The 24483-nt window shown below is 41.9% G+C and overlaps 1 protein-coding gene across 11 annotated transcripts in view; it reads right to left on the reverse strand.

The window, feature by feature from the left end:
- The window catches only part of FRMPD4 (FERM and PDZ domain containing 4), a 585463-nt gene that overhangs the window by 373538 nt on the left and 187442 nt on the right, over positions 1-24483 (reverse strand). For 2 of the 11 annotated variants that reach the window (XM_075590237.1, XM_075590231.1), the window contains exon 1: positions 18574-18894. The exons of 7 other annotated variants lie outside the window; for them this stretch is intronic. The gene's annotated coding sequence lies outside the window, so the exon portion shown is untranslated. Of the gene's footprint in view, positions 1-18573; positions 18895-18916; positions 19400-24483 lie in introns of those variants that run through there. 2 more of the 11 variants (XM_075590238.1, XM_075590232.1) reach the window with 2 other exon arrangements.

Consider the following 24483-nt stretch of genomic DNA (forward strand, 5'->3'; position numbering starts at 1 on the left):
TTCACGCGGTGTATACCTCGGAATACCCATGTCATGGCGCGTGATTTCTTCCAACCGTACCGCCATAAGACGCGAGTGCAGGAGAGTGCATAAAATGGCATCTTAGGGGCCTATGCAGAGAGCAGCGCTGGAAATAATTGGAGATGTTAATAAATTGTACCTTTATTGGCGTGATTTTATCTCCATATGCAGAAAGGTCCGAAAACTGCATTTAAAATCATGTCTGATTATGGAGAGTTGCAACCGGCGAGATGCGCGCTGGTGAAACATGTTTGAAAAAAAGCGCATTTTTTTTTTGTATTTTCCCTCTCGCCGGTGAGCTCCAGCTTCCTGCCAACTTTTTTTGGCGGAGGTAATTGTATAATTTCTCTCCATGTTATTGGCGCGAACAGCCACTAGATGGTGATCGCGCCTTTCTGAATAGGGACATTTTTACAACTGGCAAGATTTAGGTTCTCGCCAGTCGTGCGGCGAGATTCACAAATAAAAAAAAATGGCGCTTTTTTTTAAACTAGCCAGTACCTGCCTTTCTAAAGGCATATTTCTCCAAAAAATGCCGCTATTCACCTTACCGCTGCTCTCTGCATAGGCCCCTTAGTGTTCTGTTTTTTAAACACAGTAGCACAGAACTGTACACATTACAATTCATTCATTTCATTGCATTTCATTGCACACAAAGAAACAGAATCCATGAAATTCATACAAAGCAACCACGACAAACATGTGTGTCTGGGGCGATTGGCCGCGTTAATGTCGCGTGGAGTACAGCAGCGCAAACGAAAACAGCTCCGTGATTTGTTCGAATAACGGCCGCTGCATCTGTACAAACTAGTGCGGTATGTCATTTTTTTTCAAGAGAAACGGTATATAAAATGGGATTTGCAATAGTGAATACCATTTTTTCACAAATGTCATACCGCGAGCTATGAACATGCCAACATGTTCGATGTTGCAATTACAACATCGAAGCTAGTAGAACAGGTGCCATAGATGCAAAATGTGATGCATCAAAACATTTGATACATTGAAAATTATTCACTTTTGCTCCAAAATGTCTCTATTATTGTAAATGCAGTTAATAACTTGATAGACTTGTCTATAAACACCCAGTCATTAGGGCAGGCTAATTAATTTCTCACTTTTAAATTAGCAGGGAAAGGAGCCATTAAGTAATATAGAATATATATATATAGCAAGGGTTTAAAGTACTTTAGGGCAGATTTAAACTTCTATAGTTAACTAAAAACAGCTAATAGAGACAAGTGAGAAAGTAGGTACATTATAATGAGACATATAAGGGGAAGCATGGTTACATCAACAAGAACCTTAATATACTTCATTATTTATCAATATGAATTACATCTCACTATAAAGTACTTGTATATCATGAAAAATAGATATCTTCCCAACTGTAACCCATGTATTACAATTGGTCTCACAACATTTTTTTAACATTTGACCAGATACAACACTCCTGAAAAACAGATTACTTTCATATATTTAAATTAAGTATAAAATAGTAGCATTGCTGATGTATATTTTAAATGAAGCATCAGATGTAAGAAGAACGTACATGTAAATTTGTATTTTTATTGATTAATGATTGAAGCTCTGAAAAACCACCCATCGTACATTTTGTGCACAGATGGTAAATTGTAAATGTGAGTTCCTGCCTACTACATGTGCCAACTGATTTGTATTCAGTTTAATTTATCACATCTTATATTATCTGATATTAGAATTCTGTAGTCTCCAAATTGGCTACAATAAAAAGTAGCCCAATTCCATAAGAAAATCACAGTAAACACTCAGTGTTTGAAAAGTGATAGATGAATAATCAGAAATGTTGTTACAATTATTTAAATGAGATATATGTATATAAACACAATCCTGGTTCCAAGACGTAAAGTAGAGTTTGGTTTTAACTTCCTGCAATACCATAACAATATATGTAACCCTCCTTGCCCGGCTCTTAAGGAGTTTACATCCGTTGACCATGTAAATGGCTTGTCTCGGTCTCTCGAACCTTATCAGGGTGCTGGATCCATGCAGGCTGGGCGTGCATATGCTGATGGAATAATAAGGGGTGCAACGAAGGTTTATAGTAAAAAAAACACAGGAGCTTTATTCATTGTCATTGATATTGCTCTTAATTCCTAGGCACATTTCACTCTATTCCCATTTACTGAAATATTTACAGTGTTTGTAATATTTGTGTCTTCCCTGTGTAAGGGGGTCACCCCCGGTTCCCCTGATCTTCCTTTGCCCCCTGCCTTACCCCTGTGGCAGTGGGGGAAGGGGACGGCGACTTCTCCCGGCGGGCACCGCCATCTTGGTTGTGGCGCGAGGTTCGCGCAATGCGCAGAGGTTGGCCAGGGTAGCGGTGGCCATCGCCAGTGTGCCGGAGCTCTGGGAGGTTGCGCAGGCGCAGTTAAGCGTAGCGGCGGCCATTACAGCGTCGCACATGCGCAGTAAAGATCGTGCACGCGGTCCCCATAGGAAAGAGCTGTGCCAAGGACTACAATTCCCAGCAGCCTCTGGGGACTGCACTTTCACCCTGGTCACAGGCAGCATTGAAGCCAATAGAGCTGGCAGATTCTCATGTTGCAACAATGTTGTGTGCAGACAGGGTTTTTGTCAGTTGCAGCACGTTGGGCAATGAGATACCGGAGCAGCCCAGGGAAGGAGGTAGGGTACAGGAGTCAGGGACTCCCTGTACTAGGCCAGCACCCCCAGGGCCCGAGATAGCTCAGCTCCCCAGTAAGGTGAGTGTTGCCAGGGACAGCCTTCAGATTAGGGACCCTGCCACTTACATTAGTGGGAGCTGGGAAAGAAAGGTTACAGAGAGTTGGAGTCAGGGAGCTGTGAGGGAAGGAAGGGTGCGGGGAGCGAGTGCAGCTCCTGCCCCATATAGGTACCTACACCCCAGGTAGGCCCCAACTCCCCACTAGTTTAGTGGGTAAATGCTTAGGGAGGCCCAAGATAGGGACGCTGCCCTTCGTGTAGAGTGCTGCCTTGTCAGAGTCATGGCTGTTAGTGCTGTGAGGTCTGACAGGCAGGCACCTTGTTGCGCAGCACATTGGCTGCAGCATCCAGTGAGCTACAGCTTGCTGCTGTAGGCGCTGGGACTCGTTAGGTCTTAGTAAGTACAGTCAAGGCTGGGAAGAGTTAGGGGAGTGGGGCAGGTTATTAACCCCGGTAGGCCTCTAGGAGTTTTCCCCAAAGCCACTTTAGGTTGCGGTACCACAGGGACAGGCCCTAGGTTAGGGTTCCTGTCACGTTAGTACCAAGTGTTAGTTAGGGACTCAGCGGACGCTGCGGTTCCTGTAAAGTGGTTCGGACCCACGTTGGGGTCCGCAGAGACTATTCCAGAGGGAGACCGCCCTGGCGGTCTGCGTACAAAGGAGTTCGGTTGGAGGATCAGACGGATTCATCACACGTCTGACCCTTTGCGAAGCCAGTTGCTGATCCGAGTACCGGAGTGCTCGGCAGGTACCATACAGTCATAAGTACACCAACGGGCCCCTTAGTGTAACTGTGACTGCGCAGTCACCCACGTTCTCTCCAAGAGTGCGGGACATTGGGTGGGATTCTCGGGACACTGGGTGGGATCACCTGGTGTTGGGGAAGCGTCCTGCGCGACGCCGTAGGTGTCTCCTCTAGAGAGGGACACAGGTTATATAAAGGTATTGCGTGATATGTTATATTGCTTGTTAGTAAAGTCACTCGTTAATATATATATTCCCGTGTATGTGATTATTGTATTGTCCTGCGAGGAACCACTCCCCCTCTGGTGGGAGCCATCGCAGGTGGAGGCGCTGAATTGAGTAAGTGGTTACCCCTAGTATAATTGCCCCAGGTTCCCCGTGGCGGAAGCTCAGCCCTCCTGCGAGCCAACAGGTAATGCACCACACCTATGGTAACACCGTATGTTCCTTGCACCCACATCAGATCTGCGATTGGGGATGGGGAATACCCGTTACACCTAGGTACCCTCATCTGATAATGCTGGGAAGGTACTTACAGTAGGCTTGTTTCTCTTTGGGTTAGCTGAATCGTTGCTTTTCTGTATAGTGTCCAACATGTCCCATTACCAGTGAGCTCCTTGCAGGCATTGAATTACATTCTATTTCCTTGGGATCAATATCCCAGTACTGTACACCGACTGCCGCCTCTGGGTTAGCAACAGACCTTCTGATTGGACTGATTCCACTATGCCCTAAAGTTCCTATCAGTGGACCCCTTTTTGGGCATAGGCTTCCTCATATCTGAGCAAATGGGGGCACCATTACTGCGGACACTATCTATATATATAAAACTTTCCCCCAACTATAAAACAACTAAAGGGGACAGGTCAATCTTAGTACACATACTGTATCTATACTGTACATGGAAACATATTTACATTATTAACAGTGAGGCTCCTTCAATTGTTGCTTCCAGGAGACTAAGTTCTAGAACCTTCATTGGTCTACATATACCCTAATGAGTGACGTTACGGGTCACTAGACGTAAAGTGGGCTTGGATTCTTGTCTGCTCTGTCACTTTATACCTCTATGCCATGTGAGGAAAGAGGGGCCCATACAGTTAACCCATTAGGGTCCTTAACCCCTTAACTCAATAGTAGTCCCAAAGAGGGCTACATATAGTATACAGTGTATTTTACAGAATATAGCGACAGTCATTAATTTTTCTTTTCTTATGTGCTTATACGTCTGATGCACTTATTGTATTATAATTCCCTGCATTTAAATCAAGGAAGTTCTGCAAACACTGTTGATGTTCAATAAATAAAAACATACATACTGTACAGTACTTTATAGTACTAAGTTATTTGTCTCATGCGTCATACTATGAATTTTTGCATGAAGAATGCAAAACCCTGCACAGGAGCCATAGGTGAGATGTTTGCTATAGGTGTCTTTGTACTAACAAGAGCAATGCAATATTGTTAGTTGATGGTTATTCATTAGCTATATATCTGCCTATTTCTCTGTCTTTTTATAATCTTCCATACTACCTTTCTCTTCTTTTCCTAAACCTTTGCATAGCCACGTGCAAAGTGAATAACTTTCCCTGCTGAATAACTGATGCAAATCAGTACCAGAAATATTCACTGATATACTGTACATGTATTAGCGATGTAATTTTCTTTTCCTTAACAGGAACAATTACTACCCGTACTGCTCAAATTGCACAGCCATTTATGCTTTGATAAATAAGCCTGCGCAAGTGTAAAACAATGATTTAGTCGAGAAGGTTGTTTATAGCTCAAACATTCAAATTAGAAATACATAGATCTAGCATTGTTCAACTGAAGGACATCACTCAAACAAATTACCAGTTCATGTCACTTAATTCAAAGCATTATGAGTCATATTTGCTGCTAAGTGGTGCTATTCAATAAGATACAGTACCTTACAGACCATTCAGGTCTTATGACTAGAGATGTTGGAGAGTTTCGCAGAAGGTTGTGATAAACTCGCAAAAAAACAAAACGCCGAAGTTCATTGACATTTTTTTTGCAGAGGGTCACATGACCAATGTGGAAGTCATATTCGTCATGTGGTTTTTTTAATGCATATTACAAAATAATTCCCAGAAATGTTGGCACATCTGCCAAATTGACAATTTTGACAAATTCGTGAAATTAACTAAATATTTGAAAACAAAAAAGACAAGTACGCACGGCTCTACTTATGGCAAACCAGAGCTTAATGAATATAGACCTTTGTCGCAGGTTTACTAAGCAGTGCTAAGTCATACGGTTAATCTGAGGCCTATTCACATGAATGAGCTGTAAGGTGCCTTATGGCTTAACACCGCTTAGTAACTATGGCAATGGTTACCTATACTATAATTATGTTGTACTGTTTGAAAAGGCTACTTTTACAACCTTGGAAAAACTGTAAAAACAACTAATCCTGTTATTTATTATTACTATGTTATTTTTTTTTATATATTAAATATATTTTCCTTGGTGACCAGACATTCAAATGTTTCCTCATGTTATAGTTCTTATCATCCTGTCATGCAGAACATAGACTATCACCACTCTTCATCAGCCTTCAAAAGAAAGCAGCATGTACAGTAAGTATCGTAAATAAAAGCTGTGTGTAACCACAGAACAGATACAACATTTATTTTCCACTTCTACCAGTACAGTATATACTAACCACAATATTCAAGAGCACACAGGAAGTAAGTGAAACTCAAATGATAGCTTCAGCATAGACAAAATACACTTGAACCATGTAGTGAAAAAACTGCTGTACACTACATGTTATGATTTGATACATTATCGAGTCCGAATGTATAAAGAGTTATTGTCTTTTCCACGGTTTATTTTTTACTTTGCTTAATCCTTAAATACCCTTTATATATTTTTAAACTGCTATGAAACTAGGATTTAAATACCTATATTTATTACTAGTAAACACATTTTCTCTCTTTTTTTTTTTTTTAAGACATAATTTTATGGAAATGTTCGATATTTACAACAAATAATAATAAAAAGAAATAAGGGATCAGGAGAGAGGAGGTTTACAGAAGTTAAAGAGGGAGTGGAGTGGCTGAGAGGAAGGTAACATTATAATTTTTACATTGAGTTAATATATCATAATCTAATCAAAGCCCATTCTTCAGATTCGCCTTTAGATTATAACAGTAATAATCCTAATGAAACCTAGTGTATCTCGTCCTTTTCTCTGTATAGACACTACCGTGATGGCCCTCTCAATTTTTCCTTAATTTCTGTTGTCCTTCTGTTTTTAAGAGAAGGGAATTCACTTTTCTTAGTTCTAAATATCTATCCAGGGATCCCACCTCTAATTAAACCTCTTCACTGTTATGTTTTAGGAAGGCAGTGAGTTTCTCCATAGTCATCATTTTCAATGTGCTATAACTTGTTATTACTGGTAATTGTTAGTACATAGTAAAAGGCAAAAGCAATATACAAAGTACGTGAAAATACTTTATCTATCTGAAAATAGTTTCCGTTTATCAAATTCAATACAACTTGCAAGCAAAATCAGATATGACAGATTATTCTTTTCTGTAAATGAATTGAAGATTATCCAAAGGAAGAATGATATTGCCTGGCATAATTCTACAAAGTTCCATTACATGGGGTCACAATCACATCAACTGCACCTCCCCTTTCCATTTTTAAAGCCCAGCTAAAAATTCACCCCTTAAAAGAAGTATTTCACCCAATTATTTGCACCTACACTACTGACTCTTGCACTTTTAATAAATGCACTTTTACTTCTAGTGTCTTGTAAAATACCACTTAGATTGTAAACTCTTCGGGGCAAGGTCTCCCTTTGCCTTATGTTAGCATTTACATACTGTATTTGTAACAGGAATGCCAAATGCAACTAGTTATTCTCAGCATAAAAATACTTTAGCTTGAAGGACAGTGCATTTCACAAGTGACAGTTCTGCATATTTCTGTTATGTCACAATGAGTGCAATGCAAAATTAAAGCTGTCAGTAAAATATTATCCCCCCTCACTTACTTTATTGCGTAAAAAATACAATTGGTTAAAAAACAAACAAAAAAAAAAAACAGAAACGTGATTTAGAGAATATTTTTTTAAATCTTTTTGTGCTGATTAACCCCTTGCTGTGGAAGTAGCTTGGAAGACACAAGATATATTATAAAACAAGCTCCACCCTAATTTCAGGGATGTGTTTTTGCTATTATATGCAATGACCACATTAATATGCACAGCTGGTAACTTATACAGTAAGAACACAGCTATTCGCCAGTTTCAGTGCTGGCTTTACTAGGTGTGAAATGTAAACCCATATTGATTCTGCATTATAATTTTTTTGCTAAATGTTACATGTGTGATATACAGTAGCTTTGTTTCAGCATGCACAGTTTTTTTTTTTAAGTGTAAGGAATATATCATGCAGATTTAATCCCTTCACTATATCAGGGTCCTGTAATACCATGAATAAACTGCAGGCAGAATTAGGGGTTAATACATTAATCCCTCCCTCCCATTATAATCCCATAATAAATAAATGGTTCCCCTTACCATAGTTCAAATCTGGTGCAAACATATACACCAGGGTTATCAAATAAATAAAACCTAAAGATTTTATTTGCATTTTTTTTTTTTTAGAAACAAATCATTTTATAGTTCAGTATTTTGCAGCAATATGGAAGTACAGTAACTCCAGGTAACCCTTTTTACTAATGTACTTTCAGAATAACCAACAACCTTACCACAGCAGCATACCTTATCATTATATCATAACAATCATAATATGATGAATGTCTTACACAGAAGCACTGTTATCAAGAGCACATTTCATAAGCCAATTTATATATATAGCACTTATGTAGTCAGGTTCCCCTTACTTCCTTGCCCGTGGGGTAGGGGACGGCTACTGGGTATGTCCTGGTGCTGCCAGCGGTATGCGTGGATCCGGCAATAGTGCGGGGAGGCTGCGATCTACCGGAGGAGCTCAAGAGCTCCGTGACACTGGGGGTGACCATTTTGCAAATCACGCATGTGCAATGAAAGCCACGCGCATGCGCAGTATGGCTGAGAGTGCGGTGGCCATTAGGGGCAGGCTCCGCATAGACCACAAGTCCCAGCAAGCTCCAGGGCAGGTACCCACAGGGGCAAGCACAGCCAATTGGGCGGCTGCATTGCCTGTGAAGGGAATAGATATATTTGGCGTGCTTGGCACTGCTCTCGCGCAGTCGGAAGGCAAAGGTTGAGGTAGTGTCCAGAGGGCAGTGCTCCTCTGGACTAAGCACAGATTTGCCTTTCAGTCCCCTTCTACCTTGTGCTGCAGGGCAAGCCCCAGATAGGGACGCTCCATTTAGCATTGTAGCAATAGAGTACAGCCCCAGCGGAGAGACGCCACGTGGTGTGCACGGCCTGTAGTCTGGGACCAGACCCAGGCCTCTATTATCAGAGACACTATTCATAGGGACACACTCCAGCTGGAGACCCCTCAAAGGTGGACGCCTGTGGACCGGAGAAGGACTGGACAGACATATGTCGGTGGATTTGACGGATCCCTTGTGTTAGTCGCGTTACCCGGGTACTGGAGTGCCCGGGGAAGAAAAAGTGCACCAACTGTCAACAGGGGTAGCGCTACTCCCTACACTTTTGGGTGGGGACTGACATTGGGGAAGGACACCAGGGATATTGGTGCTATGTACATTGGAGACACTCACCCTGTGTACTCTATTGTATTGTGTGTGTTATACTGTGTGGTGCAGGTTGCCGTCATTCTATATTCAGTAAACCCAGTTATTATATACCTCTGTGTGTGTGGTTACTATTGCAATTGGCCCCTGAGAGGGGCTATCCCGCTGCACTGGGATCCCTCCCAGGGGGAGGCACTGCACCGAGGCGAACAAGAGATCACCCCAGACTCCAAGCGGCTGAGGCTCAGGCCTTCTGTGAGCCACAGGTAACGGCAGCACAGGTGGTTCCTTTTTGTTACGGGGAAGAGGGGCTACACTCTCCCTCTGGTGGAATCCAATGGTCCCCACTTGGACCTAACTTTAGTAGTACCATCCTGCGGTGAACAAACCTGGGAAACAAAATACAACATGGCAGTGTGTTAAGCATAACATATACCACATGAGGTAGTCACACAAAAAACCCGGTTACTCCCAACAGGGAGAACCCTAATAATAATGCTTCGGATCAGGTTTCCTTACTTTTCTTCCATTGTGATCCGTAATGGTCACAAAGAAGGACTGTACCGACCCATGCTCTGGCCGATATATTATGCTGTGCATATATATACACCGTCCTATACTCCAGATCCTGACCAACTCACTTATCCGGTCCTCATTATGGTAACCAGCTTTACCAAATTTTGTCCTCAAATATTCTTGCACGGCTTCTCAGAGCCAACTGTCTCTTTGTTCCTCAATCTCCTGCATTATAGGCTCAGGCACATAGGGGTATTCCTACCCATGGGACTGTCTATACCTAGCCACTATGGCTCTGTCTGCTCGGCTCAACTTCGTGAGTTTCTTATGCCGACCCGCCCTGCTTGGCAGTACCCAGAACCCTGGTTCGGTAGGGGCAATGTCATCGTACAGAATACTGGATCCCCTCGGCAGAATTAGCTTCTGTTCTATCTCCCGATACTGTGGTCTATTTCGTCCGCCACCTCCTGAGGAGTATAGGCACCTGCCGCCCACCAATAATCAACTACATTGTTCCTGATTAACAGGAACCTGGAGCGGTCCATACCTTCGTGGTTCCCAGTGAATAAGGGTGCCCACCACTTGTCACGGTGCTCGTACTCTAATAAGGGGCTAGTGTTTTCTGCCTCTGACTCTGCTTGGGATGAGACACCGGATGTCCCCGCCTCTGTAGAGCGCGAGCAATCTCTCCTCCCTTTGGCGTTGAAATACTTTGAACCACCTCACTGACAGACCCAGCCTCTGCTGTAGTGTGGGACCCTCGGGCCCTCCCTCTAGCTGTAGGAGAAAAAGGGACAGGGTTAGGCACACGTATCACATTGGCATATGGTATTTCCCCATCAGACCCCTCATCGCTCAATTCCCAGTCCCGCACATCTCTGGAATATTTGGGGTACTTGCTCAATTTATCCCCGCTAGGTCCCGGTGACAACACTCGTGACGGGGCACGGGCAGTGGCCGGGGTGATGGAGCTAGGGGTTGGGGCTGGGGCAATGTTCAAGTCAGTGTCCAGCAAGCGGGTAATACCGCGACCAGCGGGCGCTTTCTTGGTTGCTTTCTCCGCCATGCTTCGCGCTTCTCTGGATGGGCCTCGGCTCTTCAGGGTGGCCATTGCAGCTGCCATAGCTACTCTCCGTGTGGAGAATAGCGCTCCCGGGCCCCTGTTTCCCATCGGACACGGAAGCGGCATCATCGCCGGTGCCCGCGGAATCTCCATCTGCTCCGTGGTCACGCACCGGAAGTGCGTCGAGGACCGGAAGGGGCGGTGGTGGAGCATCCGGTTCGCGGACGGACAAGTAGGCCGCAAGCCTCTCCTTCTCGTCCTCTGCAGGTGCCGTCCTCTGCAGGTGCCGTCTTCGCCTGGCGGAAGTAAGGGGGTGGTGAAGTCTCCTTACCGCTCCGCTGCCGGCTGCTGTACTCGGGATCCTCCGGAGTCGTCTCGGACATCCTCTCCGCCGCACTGGGAGTCACCACAGCCGTGGGACTGCTACGGGCCTCAGGCCGCACCAGCGCTCGCCATCGGAAGGTGTCTGGACTCGTCTGCTCCTCTTAATTACCGCTGGGGTGGTTCGCCGGCAGGCGCATCGCCACCGATGTTACGCCAACCTCTTCCTCCGAGGATATTACTATCGGATCCTCCGCAAGGGAGTCACCGGGTTCTTCAGCGATACAGCCAGTGGGTATTGGTACGAAACGGGCCCGCTCCGGTACCTCCACTGCGGTTGCGCTCCTCTCCGCCGACGTTTCTCTCGGCTCTGTAGCTGGCTGGGCCTTGGTTCTTCCCGCATGGTTGAAACGGGGAACTAGGGCAGCCTTGTCTTTCGTCTCCGCCACCTCCGTTAGAGTTCCCGGAGAGGCACCCTGCGGGGTCTCGATCAGTGGCCATGGCTCATTAGGCCACAGGTAGTACGTGCCGCATTGAGGGCATCGTGCCTTAGTGCTTGGGACCGCTCTGCTTATCCCGCAGTGGACGCACAGACACCAGAGGTATTTGTGCTCCCCCACCTCCACTACCAGTAAGCCTCCTGGTAGCTAGTAAATCGTGGTGCTCAGTTCGGACATTTTTAGCTCAGGGGTGGAACAGTTCAATGTTTCAGCTCCTTTGCTCTTCGAATGTCAGGCAGAAGTGAAGCTCCTCGCTCTCGCTTCCTGTCCCTCCCTTTGCTGGGGAAGACTCTCCTGATTGGCTCTCCTTGTGCCCCCTCCCTCTGGTGGAAACAAGAGGTGGGGCACTCCTATCAGTGTGACGTGGCCTGGTTTGTTGGCCAGTCACAGCACAGGTGGGTGGGCTTTCGGCTTTCGCGCCGCTCCGCTCCTCTTGCAGGGGATCTGGGTTTGGCGCCAAAACCCTGCACATCTCCCGCCACATTTCTCATACAGTCTCTTTGCACGATACACGTGCGCTCCAGGATTGGCGGGAATCGCCATTTAAGTTCGGCTGCTATCTGCTGGGCCGTGGATGGCGCAGTTGTCGCCATTTTGGATTCTTCTTTGCTCCGCGGAGCACTTGTAGTGATGGCCGCCATCTACGATGAGCCCACCACATGTAAATGTGCACTATTCTCAGTGTCTACGGTGTAACACGTTCCTAGACACTGACGAACCTCCACTTGCTCCTTAACACTCCCTGATGCTCTCTGCATGCTTTCTGACTATGCCCACTGATATGAGGTGGCATACCCCAGGCTAGGCAGAACTCCTTCTCTGTGCACTGTATTCTGTGACTGTTCCTGCAAGTGCTCTGTGGTGCATTTTATGTGGGTGCTGGCTAGTGTACCGGTTATCTCCCTAAGTACGGGCGTCCCTACTTTTGGCCACTCATAGTGCGGGTCCTGGGCCATGGTCCCTGGACAAGTTAGCAGGCTATCCCCCCCAGTTGCTTCACACTATCTGCCTCAAGGGACTCAAACAGCTATAGCTAGGCACCCATCTTACACCACCCTCTTAGGGCGCTCAGGGCATGCTGTGCGGGAGTCTCCGTTCCCCTGACAACTCCTGGTGTGCAATTGCACCCTACTTTCTCCAGCACTTGCACGGAGAGTGCACTTCACTATTCCCGTTCTGCTTTGCTGAAAGCCTGTCCTGTTTCTGATCTCAGCAGTACACCTCAAAATGTAACCCATATTCCCCCCCCCCCAGACACAGATGCTATATCTAGGGTGTATGAGGGCTGGCTACATGTGCTTTGGTGGTGCGTACCTGCAGGTAACAGGAGGGCCTGAGCTTCCCGCGGTGATGTTGGGGACACAGGACCAGGCTTCTGGGGTAGTTGCCTCCATTCTCCTAGTGGTGCAGCGCCTCCATCTTCTATAACTTCCCAGGGATGTGGGGTAGGACCCTTATAGAAGAAGATCCCTGGTCCCAAGGTGAATGCTCCAGAATCACACAGTCTTAGGTAAAATCAGCAAGGTCTTTATTGTCTTTCTGGCACACAGCAGCAGCAGTACACGACAGGTTATATGCTCAAGGCACTCTAAATGTACACCAGATCTCCTCCTCCTCTCCTCTCCTCCAGACTGTACTCCTGCAGGATGGTCTCTGGGGCCTCAATACCCCCAATGCCCACCTCAGAGGGTATCCTCTGGGTGGGGGTAGATTCTCCCCCTCACCCCCTCAGTAGGGTGAGGAGGGGCATTGGTCCATTCTAGTTCTGCTCGCTATACAATCTCATAGGACCATAGTCTCTCTCCTGGTCCCAGGACAGAACCTCTCTCCTCCAACTCCACATAACAAGAGTCACTGACTAGAGTCACTGACAAGAGAGAACAACCACCAGTCCTCACAGGAACTGGTTACTAAATAGAGTCAGCCCCACTCCTCGTGATGTCAGCAGGACCTCCCCTCTGTCTCATGCCTGCAGCAGAGTCAGGGGCCTGCAGCAGAGTCAGGGGCCTGCATCTATCACTCAGGGCAGGGCGTGAAGGGGGAAAACCCATGATTACTACTGGCGCCTGCCCTTAACAGGACTTACCACAGTAGGAGAAAGATATATATAGCCCGTTCTGTTTAAGGGGGCTATATATATATAGTGACAAAGTATCTTCTTGCTCTGTACCTTTTGTCCAAGGATCAGCACTTTCACGCAGCCTTCCAGGTAGAGGAGACAGTCTTCTGACACAGAGGTGATAAGCTTGGCCTGTTTATTTTGCCATACAAATTCTGCAGCAGATAACAGGAATAAATCAAACAAACAAAACAAAAGTCTTTTTCTCAGCATAACACAGCTTTTCAGCACACCCTCCTCTTGAGAGTCAAACAGCTCTGTCTTGCTCTGTTTAGAGCAGCCTTTTAATCATCTCCCTGCTCAATCAGCTGCTCCAGTCCTGTGAAAGCTGGGAGAGCTAGAAGTCCCGGTCTGGATTCCCCTTGGTAAATCTCCAAACCGTGGAGTGGAGCAGAAACCCTGCACTAATTTAGGGCCGTAATATCCTCTTTTCACTACTGTTCCCTCATATCTGTCACTATATATATATATATATATATATATATATATATATATATATATATATATATATATATATATATATATATACAGCAGTAGGCACTCAACTGGCAAATAAGGGTAGCTGCGTGTTCTATAGAGATTAATAGTAGACCACTGTATCCCCAAAGGAGAGACAAAAAAAGCACTCTAGGTATATGCAAAAATCATGTAATAAGTCAAAATACAGGCACAAAAAATCCGATTTGTGATTTTTTTGTGCCTGTATTATGTTTTATTACATGATTTTTGCATATACCTAGAGTGCTGTTTTTTGTCTCTCCTTTGGGGATACAGTGGTCTACTATATACTGTATATATATATATATATATATATATATATATATATATATATATATATACATATATACACACGCATAACACAAAATGTTCAGGGCACTCTATGTGGGCAAGGTAGGACACATAGCTTATCTTTCTAGATCAGGGTGCTTGCCAGGATCACCATCCAGCAACAAAATAGATAGATTCAAAAAAGAAAAATGTGCAGCACTCACCAGAATTAATCAATAATATATCAAGTTTAATTCATCTGCAAGCATCAAGGGGTAAACACAACAAAAATGGAGCAACGTTTCGGACCTTCCGGTCCTTTCTCCATTATTGATTCATTCTGGTGAGTGCAGCGGTTTTTCTTTTTTGAATCAATACTGTATATATATATAAAAAAAAAACACTTATATACAGCCATTCACAGCATCTTCAGCAGGTTTAGGCAGTTTGCCGTACAGTAAATCCTAATTTAAGACCATGAAGACTTTCAAAATCCACAATAAATTGTACTTCCTTTCTATCTGAATAGTATTGAATCTCTATCGTGACTAACAAGTAAAAAAAAATTGAAATTCACATTGCATATTGCTTATTACTGCACCAAATGGACAACATCTTTGAACAGAGTAAAAATAATTAATCCTGCTTGTAGCAGAAGGACAGATAATGAAATGCCGGATCTCAAGTCTAACAGCTTAGAACAGCTAACTTCTGCTGACCATGCATGCTAGTTGAATGCTTTAAGTTATTATTTGCAGTGACTACATGCAGTGCCTACTTGCCATATAAATTCACAACTGAAGTAGAAGAAGCACAATTCGTACCTTGAGGCAACAAGATTCTGAATTATTATATCACAACTTTATAAAACGGCAAATAACATTTGATATGTAAAAAGTGAAGTATAAAAATGATGTGCAGCTAATATCCCATATTTATTAGCAAATTGAAGAAAGAGGAATAATTTAAGAGAACAGGAAGTGAGGTGCAAAAGGGGAAATTATGAAACTCTACTTTTCAGTTATTGATTGGGAATGAAGAAGTGTCCAAGAGCTGCATATTGCTTTGATAAGTCCATCCAAGTGATTGATAGCCCGAGAGTGATCCTCCCGTGGGGTGTTCTTTCTTGTGCAATAAAAGAAGACTGCACAAGAATACCAAATGTGAAAAGACACCCTACTAACATACAGGTACAGTACATAGATAATTCTGCTTTTACAAATAATGCTATTAAGACGAGAGAGAGGAAAAAGGTACTTTGCACTACTGGGTGGAAGGGAGTAACAGTTTGGTGCTGGTGAACATCAATCAAAAAATACAACTCATCCTTGAAAGGATGTACACTAAAATAAGGCAATACTGAGGTTGACAAGATGTTTTTTTATTTTTCTGAAAGCTGCTTCTACTTAGATAAAGAAGCCCCCCAAAAACAATATTGGGACCGTCTAAAAATTACAACTGCCAACCACCACTGTATTCCTGTAGCTACCTTTAATCCCTTCAGAAAGTTGAGGGGAAATATTCTGTAGTTATACTAATTTTTTACCAGTTTAAACAATGGATGGATGAGTTGGTGGGCCAATGAAAGCAAGACTATAAATAAAAAAGAAACTAAACTTAATACAACAATCAATAAACAGACTTGAAATTTGCCTCTACAGGGAAACAAAACGTTGTTGGGTTGGAGGTGATCCATTGTCATTATGCAGAGTAGCAATGCTTCGAGGGGATAGCATTCCTCCTTTCCCACAAAATGTTTATTACATGTGAGAAATACATTCCTCCACCTCTGAAGCACTGGTTATGCTAGGAATTTATTTTATAATGGTATCATTCAGGCTATTCACTAGTATTGTACTCTGTCAATTGAAATGTCTTTTACTGAACTAATTTATATAAATCATATTAATTTATATGAATATTTTTATCGTTGGATACCAATAAAGTAAATAAAACTGTTTTGACAAAAAAGAAAGAAAACATGCATAATTCACATAAATACATAGTTCTAAATAGCCATCAATGGGTTTCTGAGGAGTATTATTAATGGAAGCATAGGGCCAGTTTGCAGTAAAACTGACGACTAATGGGTCTTTTTAAACATGCGTTTAAGTGTCAGTATAGGTGTTAGCTTATGATCTAGGAGATGGCTATAGTAGAAGTTAGGGACGACACATTATCTCATATCCCGTGCATCAAAAATCTCTGTAAAGTCTGGAATAAATGCCACCCGACCAGTGGTCTGGGTGGTATGTCAGACACTTCTTTAAACAGATCACTGCACTTTGTGCATATGCAAGTTAAAATAAAATGCAATCTGCATTTACAAGCATTGTTATGATCTTTACAAATAATGCCTGGAGGATGGGGTTTCCATGTTCTGCTGCAGTCCAAACCAATCTCTGTTGCATATTAAAACCTGTTCGTTTTTTTTTTTTCAAAATCTGAAATAAATGTAAAGTTAGGTAACCCACAACCCCGCCATCTTATCCAATATTATTTTCATGTACTGTTGTTGAATCTCTCATATGTTTTATTTTTTAAACTGGTGGCGTAGAGGGATTTCAGTAAGATAACGGGACGGACAAAAACAGCACAAATAGCAGTGGCAGTGAGAAAGAGATTGCTGGTTCACAGATTGCATGGAGTATATAAACCAGTGCTCATGGGGAAGGAGGGTCAAGTAGACCAGGTGTGATGAGGCAAATATTTTAGATGTTAGTGTGCTTGGGAAAAAACAGATTGTATGGTTGAGCGAGCAAATGCAGTGTGGTCTCTTACATAATGTATTATATTAAGCACCAGTGGTAGATGAACCATGCGCTTGTAGCAATAAAATAATGAAATACAAACTGGCCTCTTGGTTAAAACACTTATTAAAATGATTTACATGTGGAAGGTATGTAATTAAGCCCATTTTGCAGAAAAAAAACCACACATTTGAAAACCTCCTTTCAACGGTCCAAGTTTTTATTCTAGCCGCACTTTTGTGTTTTCTAATTAAAGTTGCAGGTCTGCAAAGAGAAATACGCGCCTCAATCACAATTGTTCTTTTTTTATATGGAAACATTGCAATGAACAAGAGCTGCTTGAAATGTGTCTTAATATGCTACGCACATGACATGTTAAATAAAAGATAAATATACCCAATTAACTCAAAATCGTTAAATAACTCAAAACCAGTTGCTGTCTACAAATTACAATATAGGTGCTGCTGAATACAAATAGGAAGGTGTTCGTTAGGAGTAACTGCTTTGCAGTCAAGCTGATTAGCTCAGTACAGGGTTACTAAACTTAAATACAATAACTGTCATAAATGCAAACACTACAACAATCAAAAGGTCATATTGAAAGAAAACATTGACCTAAAAGACCTATGCTGTTAGCCCACCACACAATCTATGTGCCTGCTGAGGATCAAGCTAAGCATACAGTAGCATTTGATAAGGTGCCAGCTAACCAGTATTTTCTATGATGACTGAGGAAAAAAACATTTTTGATGCACTGTTCTCATAAAGTTTAGTCTTGAGGAGTGAATTTCCTACCAATAGGAAGAATGAAAGATATATGCCCCCCCAGTGAAAACTCATTGCAGCGAATGTATCGTAATATTCAGGGATCTATGACCCTGGGCCATTAATCTCCTTGTTGTTTTGTAGCTTTCATCAAATGGAGCATGCAATGTTCTATTATCATTTTAAACCCAAAGGCTTTGAGATGGTCTGTAGATGTGTGTCTATTGATCTACCTTATAGATGTGTTCCCCAAAAATCCCATATCTAATCGTGAACACCCTTTTAATATAGATTAATACATAAGCCACATTTAAATCGCCTTGTAAACTTAAAAGCAGAAAACCATGTCTTCCATGCACACGAACATCCAGTGTTAAGACCATTCTGCTCATTATATCTTTGCACTGAAATATTTAATCTGAGAAAAAATGGTATTGATAAGATTGTGCATTCACCTATTTTATTGCCAATATCAAATGCCATTACAGTGACAGCTAGACTAACATCTTATTTATTCCTTTTCCAAATAAATGTGCGTGGTCACAGTTCATGATTGAAAATATAAAGAGATCTATTAACATTTTAGCCTTACCTTTTCACTTGCTGTTTGCCGTACTTGTCCCAAAAGGATAATAGAAAAGTGATGGCTGTGTTTCACACAGAAAGGGGCAGCTGTCTCTGAACTGTGCAGCTACCCTTGAATGCATTGTGGATAAACATGTCAAGTTCAGATTCAATGCTCTCCTCTCTCTTCCCCCTCTGATACTGTTGCTGCTGCTGTTGCTTCTCATTCATACTAAGTAAAATGGCTGTAACAAAGTACAGTTGCAGTGTCTGTCTTCAAATGTGTTTATTAGGCTAGATGGTGCAAACAATTGTTAACTGCATTGAATTCATTTGCACTATAAATTAAACAAAATACTGTTAATACGTACCAATAGAAACATGAGCAGTCCTATTTTGAGCACCAGGAATATGGTCTGAGGCAAATACTTTACAAACCAAGTGCTGACTACAACAGGTAAAAACATTTGAAGCAATGATGTTATCTTTCTGTTAATATTCTTGTCTCCATCAGGTACAGCACGCAATGCTGCAGTCCATAATCCCAGCAAACACTCTGGCAAGTGCACCCCCAGCTAACACCATCCAATAAAAAGAAGCTGCAAATGACTTAACCTTTTATCGCCTTCCAAAAAAATCCAGACCCCTGTGTATTTGCTGAGAATTCTCCTTTTACTAACATTCAATTTGAATAAGCCAGAGCAAATGCACTGCCCATCCTCTCATGAGGACAGGATGCATTTATGTGAAACATGAGGAGAATGCCTAATGCTGAAACAACCAGTACTGCATTCCCAATGAGCACAAGCATGCTGCTGAATTACACTGGCTGGTATTGTCTTACACAATTACTGTGTTTCCAATTCTTTACTTTCCACAACCCTTTATTCTAAAACAAATACATTCAAAGGCAATTAACACTCATAGACTGAAGAGTTGGATAATATGCTCTAATATCTCTCACCTACCTCTTTTTGACGTTTTTGTTAATGAACTGTTCTCTGATCTGTGAAATTCAAAACAATCGTATTGCTGCCGTTTTCTGTATCTGAACATCATACGCATTTACAAATGAAAGTTACACATTTGTAATGGTACAATCCAGTGAATTTTCTTTCCAAACTTTTGGAATCATGATTATCAGGAAGATACAATTTCACTTCCTACTATAATACCTTTGTAAATTGTTGAAGTAAAAAAAATGGGATTTGAAAGCTTCAAATCACTTATGTATATTTTACCTATCTTTTTGCAATAAAAAAAATGAAGAACATATTGTGACCTTAATTGACCACATATTTTATGTGGACATTTTCACTTTATTATCTTCAATATTTATTCTTCACCCCTTTTACCGATGAGATTAATAAATCAGCTACTAATAGTGATATATAAGTAAGCCAAGGGTTGCCAGACGACCCACAATATTATCCCTTTTTCAATTAAATTGTCCTGTTGTCCCTGAAAAGGTCTGTCGGGTGCAACATTGCCCCGTATTTTCAGTGGGTAGGTAGAATTGGGACAACTGTCCCCGGCTCGGCAGGCCTCTGTTAGCTGCCAGGCCCAAGTTCACCCGAGCTGCTCCCCGGTTTTCCACTACATAACACTCTCCCCGAAGGCCGGAAGTTCAGCCCGCCTGGAAATAGAACCCAACTTCCGCCTCCTCCACTGGAGCTAGAACCCAACTTCCGCCTCCTCCACTGGAGCTAGAACCCAACTTCCGCCTCCTCCACTGGAGCTGCATTAGAGTCTCTTTCCCATGGTAAAGTGTGTGTGTGTGTGTGTGTGTGTGATGGGAGGGGTGTGTGTGTGTGTGTGTGTGTGTGTGTGTGTGTGTGTGTGTGTGTGTGTGTGTGTGTGTGTGTGTGTGTGTGTGTGTGTGTGTGTGTGTGTGTGATGGGAGGGTTGTGTGTGTATTTTGGGGGTGGATGTTGTTTATTGTGGTGGGGGGAGGTATTGTGTGTGTGTGTGTGTGTGTGTGTGTGTGTGTGTGTGTGTGTGTGTGTGTGTGTGTGTGTGTGTGTGTGTGTGTGTGTGTGTGTGTGTGTGTGTGTGTGTGTGTGTGTGTGTGTGTATTGTGGAGGCAGGGTGATTATGTTTGTGTATTGTGGCGAGGTGGGCGTCCCGTAGTATAAAAATGTGGCATATATAGCACTAAAGTTTTATATTGTTTCACAATTATGTTTATGCCTTTTGTTAAATAGTGATACTAACCATTTTATAGATGGTTTACCTGTTAAACAGCTAAATATGTAGCAGCCATATGGGGAGATTTGCTGGGATATTTGCACCAACACTGCCGTTGTCTATTATTATTATCATTACCAAATGTCCAAAGCTCATAGTTCTATAGTATTACCATGTACCAGTGGACCTCAAATAATGATGTATTCCCAGTATTGTTGATTAAAAGAGGTAAAGTTGCCTCAATTTGGCACATCACAAAGTCCCCAATTTGTCACATCACTGAGTCCCCAATTTGTCACTTCACAAAGTGCACACTATATCATTTTAGGATTAAATGACTTATCATGTCAAACTGTGTCAGATTGCAAACATTTGCTATCTCTCTTTAACCTTATGTGCAAGGTACTTCATCATGTTAAAAAGTATTTGTAAACTGTGTGCATCCCAAAGATAAAGGATGACTTATGGAAATTCTGAATGTACCAGTATATACACATAAAAAAAAGGCGACCACAGTAATGGTGTCATAAACATTTAACACAGCATTATGCTTTTCATTAGAAACATATCCCTGCCAATAAACCCTCCCTGATAAATTGATTCTGTTGGCTGCGGGATGCTCTTTCGATTGGTCAATGGTTTCTACAATCTAAACAAAATGAACTAAAGTGTTAGCAGGGTTCTAACTATTAGTTAGCAAACATTTACAATGTATTGACAATAGACACCCATGCAGTTCTTTGTAATTGTGGACTTGTACTTTATAAAAAAAATTAAAGTGTCAGGTGACACATACACAATAATAATGCCACCCATTATTCCAAATTATTAGAAACAATCCATAATACAGTTATGATAATAATGCAACTGAAGTCTCACAAAATTATGTAAGATGATCCCATGTGATATATATTTTATTTTCCAATATTTGCAAGGTAACATTCGGAAACACACAATTATGCAACTTGATATATTTTTCCAGGGTCATTGAATTCAATTTTTGTAATGACAGATCAGTTTCAACAAGAATACATCAACAATTCAAATGAAAACTTCACTTAATTCATCTAATGCGAATAAATGGCCTTCATATGCTTGACCTGGGAATGCACAGATTGACACTTGGAAGTTGTTTTCAAGTCTGTGTAATGATCCAACCAGTTACTGGAAAGTATTTATTTTTTCATTAATAATATCCACCTGTGGATCTAACATGTCTTCCAAATTAATGTGACTAAAAAGACGTAACCTTGAACATAAAGTCAACTTGTCTGTTTAATTGTTAAATCCAGACTGGATACAAGGACATGTTACATAAAATGAAACAGATTGCATGAAAAAGCATTTGCAAACTCTTTTGAGATCAAATGTCCATCAAGTATAAAAATAGTTTTTATACACCTTTATACTGTATTTCTTTCCTTCCTTTTATTAGGGTATTGAATGTTTCATTTCTGTAGAAATTGAATCTACTTTTTAAGATTCTTGTTATAAAAAGGAGGTATGCTGTTGGTATTAAGTATTTATTTCCATAAACTTGTATTTATGTACATTATACTGTAGTGGTCTTCCCCTTTAGTTTGTAAGACTAAGAACTATATCAAGTGAAGACTAGAGATGTGTGACTTGCTATTGAGGAACGATGTCGCAAACATCTGAGTGCTTTGCCAAAATCGTCAACCATTAAAAATCAATATGTATTGCAAATCTGTTTAATTTCGTTTCATTTGTCTTCATTTCTTATATCTTTTTTTTAATGCATCTTTTAATTTTTCTCTTAAAAGCCTATCTCATAAATGTTGTTGACTGCCGACACAGAGACTATAAAGAGGGCACACTCTATGTGGCTTGTCTAACTAGAATGGGGGTATTAATACAGATACAGCAAAACACGGGAAACAAATCCCAACAATGGTGCTTCTAATACCCAGGAAATGGTAGCAAAATGGCTTAAAATGTCCAGGACCATAAGTAATGAAAGAAATCCATACAAAATGCACTGTACAGTATAGTGTATAGAGTGGTATAGGGCTCACAATAAAGACATAATTAGGGACCCCAATAAACAGAAAACAACCACACAGCACAATATGGGAATTAGTTCACAATTAGAAAGAACTTGCAGTGCTCAGCCATTCTCTGCTTTTTCACCTTAATACAGATACAGTACATAGTATACAGTTAGTTATATGGGCAGAAGATGAGGATGGGGAAGGTGGCAAGTGGGCGGTGGTCACTGTGGCTGTAGTAGAAAAAAAGACAAATAATATGTGGGAAGTGGGACAAGAGAAATGACTAGGAACTGCTACTACTAGAACTTCAGCAGTTGTATTAGATCCCAAGCAGATTTTCAGTACTAAAAGAAATAAAACAGAAAGGGAGGTTTAATCAACATGTTTGAAAATAGCAGCCAATGCCACATCATTTATCATCGTCACCATGAAGAGTGCATGGCCCCAGTAGTGGCACAGCAGTGAGAGACAAGAAATCTTATCAGCCTCCGAAATAGCAGCACACAAAAGTAGACAAGTATTGAGGTGGAAGGTTTGTATTGTGACGAGGTACAGAAGAACAGTGTTTTGTGTGAATGCTGCCACAGCAGCAGGGACTAGTGACGTGAGAAAAAATACATAACAATTGAGATCCTGAGACTTTTTATAATCTAAGTTGTTAGTTAGGCAACTGTTATCTGTTAGGCAACAGCAGTCAATGCCACATAATTTGTCATAATCATCACCAAGAGTGCATGACCCTGGTAGTGACAATGCTGCAAGAGGCAAGACAACTTTATCTGCATCAACAATGGCACACGCATAAACCTGTTAGGTGTATTTTGTAATCTGACAAGGACTCAACCTCTGGGTGTGCAAGGGCACTGTTAGAACTACTTGTGAAAAAAGAGTCAGAGACTGACAAAGCTGTCACCAGTGGCATCCCATCCATGGCATATAACCATTACCACCCACTAGTCTCCAGCTTTAATGTGCCATATTAAAACCTTAATAAAGGCAGCATTAACTGCAGAAACGTTGGATTTATGGCACATTAACATTTTCTTGCTTAAGCCTGTGTGCCTGCTTCTTTTCTGCATATCTAAGCTTCTGGGACACCTGGACTCCCTTTGATACAGAGAACCGGCAGCTAAGTACCGTCCCACTACCATTATTATTTGAGTGCCTGCATTTCTCCATATCTGTTTCTAGATTCAGTCAGACTTTAAACGTCAGAAGAAAAAAATATTTTTTCCTTAAGTCATAAATGTCACCCAAGTAAAAAAAAAAAACAATAAAAATATTTGAAACAAAGAACACTTTGGAAACGAATTTGCATGTTTTGCTGTTCTGTAAACCTTTTTCACATGTCCAAACGGTGCGGAAAATATGTTTTTTAGAAGCGTTTTCATTCCGGCTGTGCAAAACCGGGCGGAATGACCAAAACTGCATTTCTTGCAAACTCGCTGTATTCTAGAAGCTCCGAAACGTGCAAAAGGCTAAATCGCTTTTAAACAACTCGCATTTTTTTTTTCCGCAAGTATATTTAAACGAGTCACACGTCCTAAAATAAATCGTTAAGACAAATCCGTCTTATGGCCCTTGTGCTGAAGGGGATACTAGTGTCTGACCCAACAGGATTACAACCCACAACCTTGCCATTCAGGGCAGCAGCTCCAGCATTGAGCTAACCTCCTTCTCCACACACCCCCCCCCCCCCCCCATTGGATGGAATTAACACCACCTTCACGTTATTTTGC

This window comes from Ascaphus truei, chromosome 3 (genome assembly GCF_040206685.1).
Source record: "Ascaphus truei isolate aAscTru1 chromosome 3, aAscTru1.hap1, whole genome shotgun sequence".
In the NCBI taxonomy this organism is placed as follows: domain Eukaryota; kingdom Metazoa; phylum Chordata; class Amphibia; order Anura; family Ascaphidae; genus Ascaphus; species Ascaphus truei.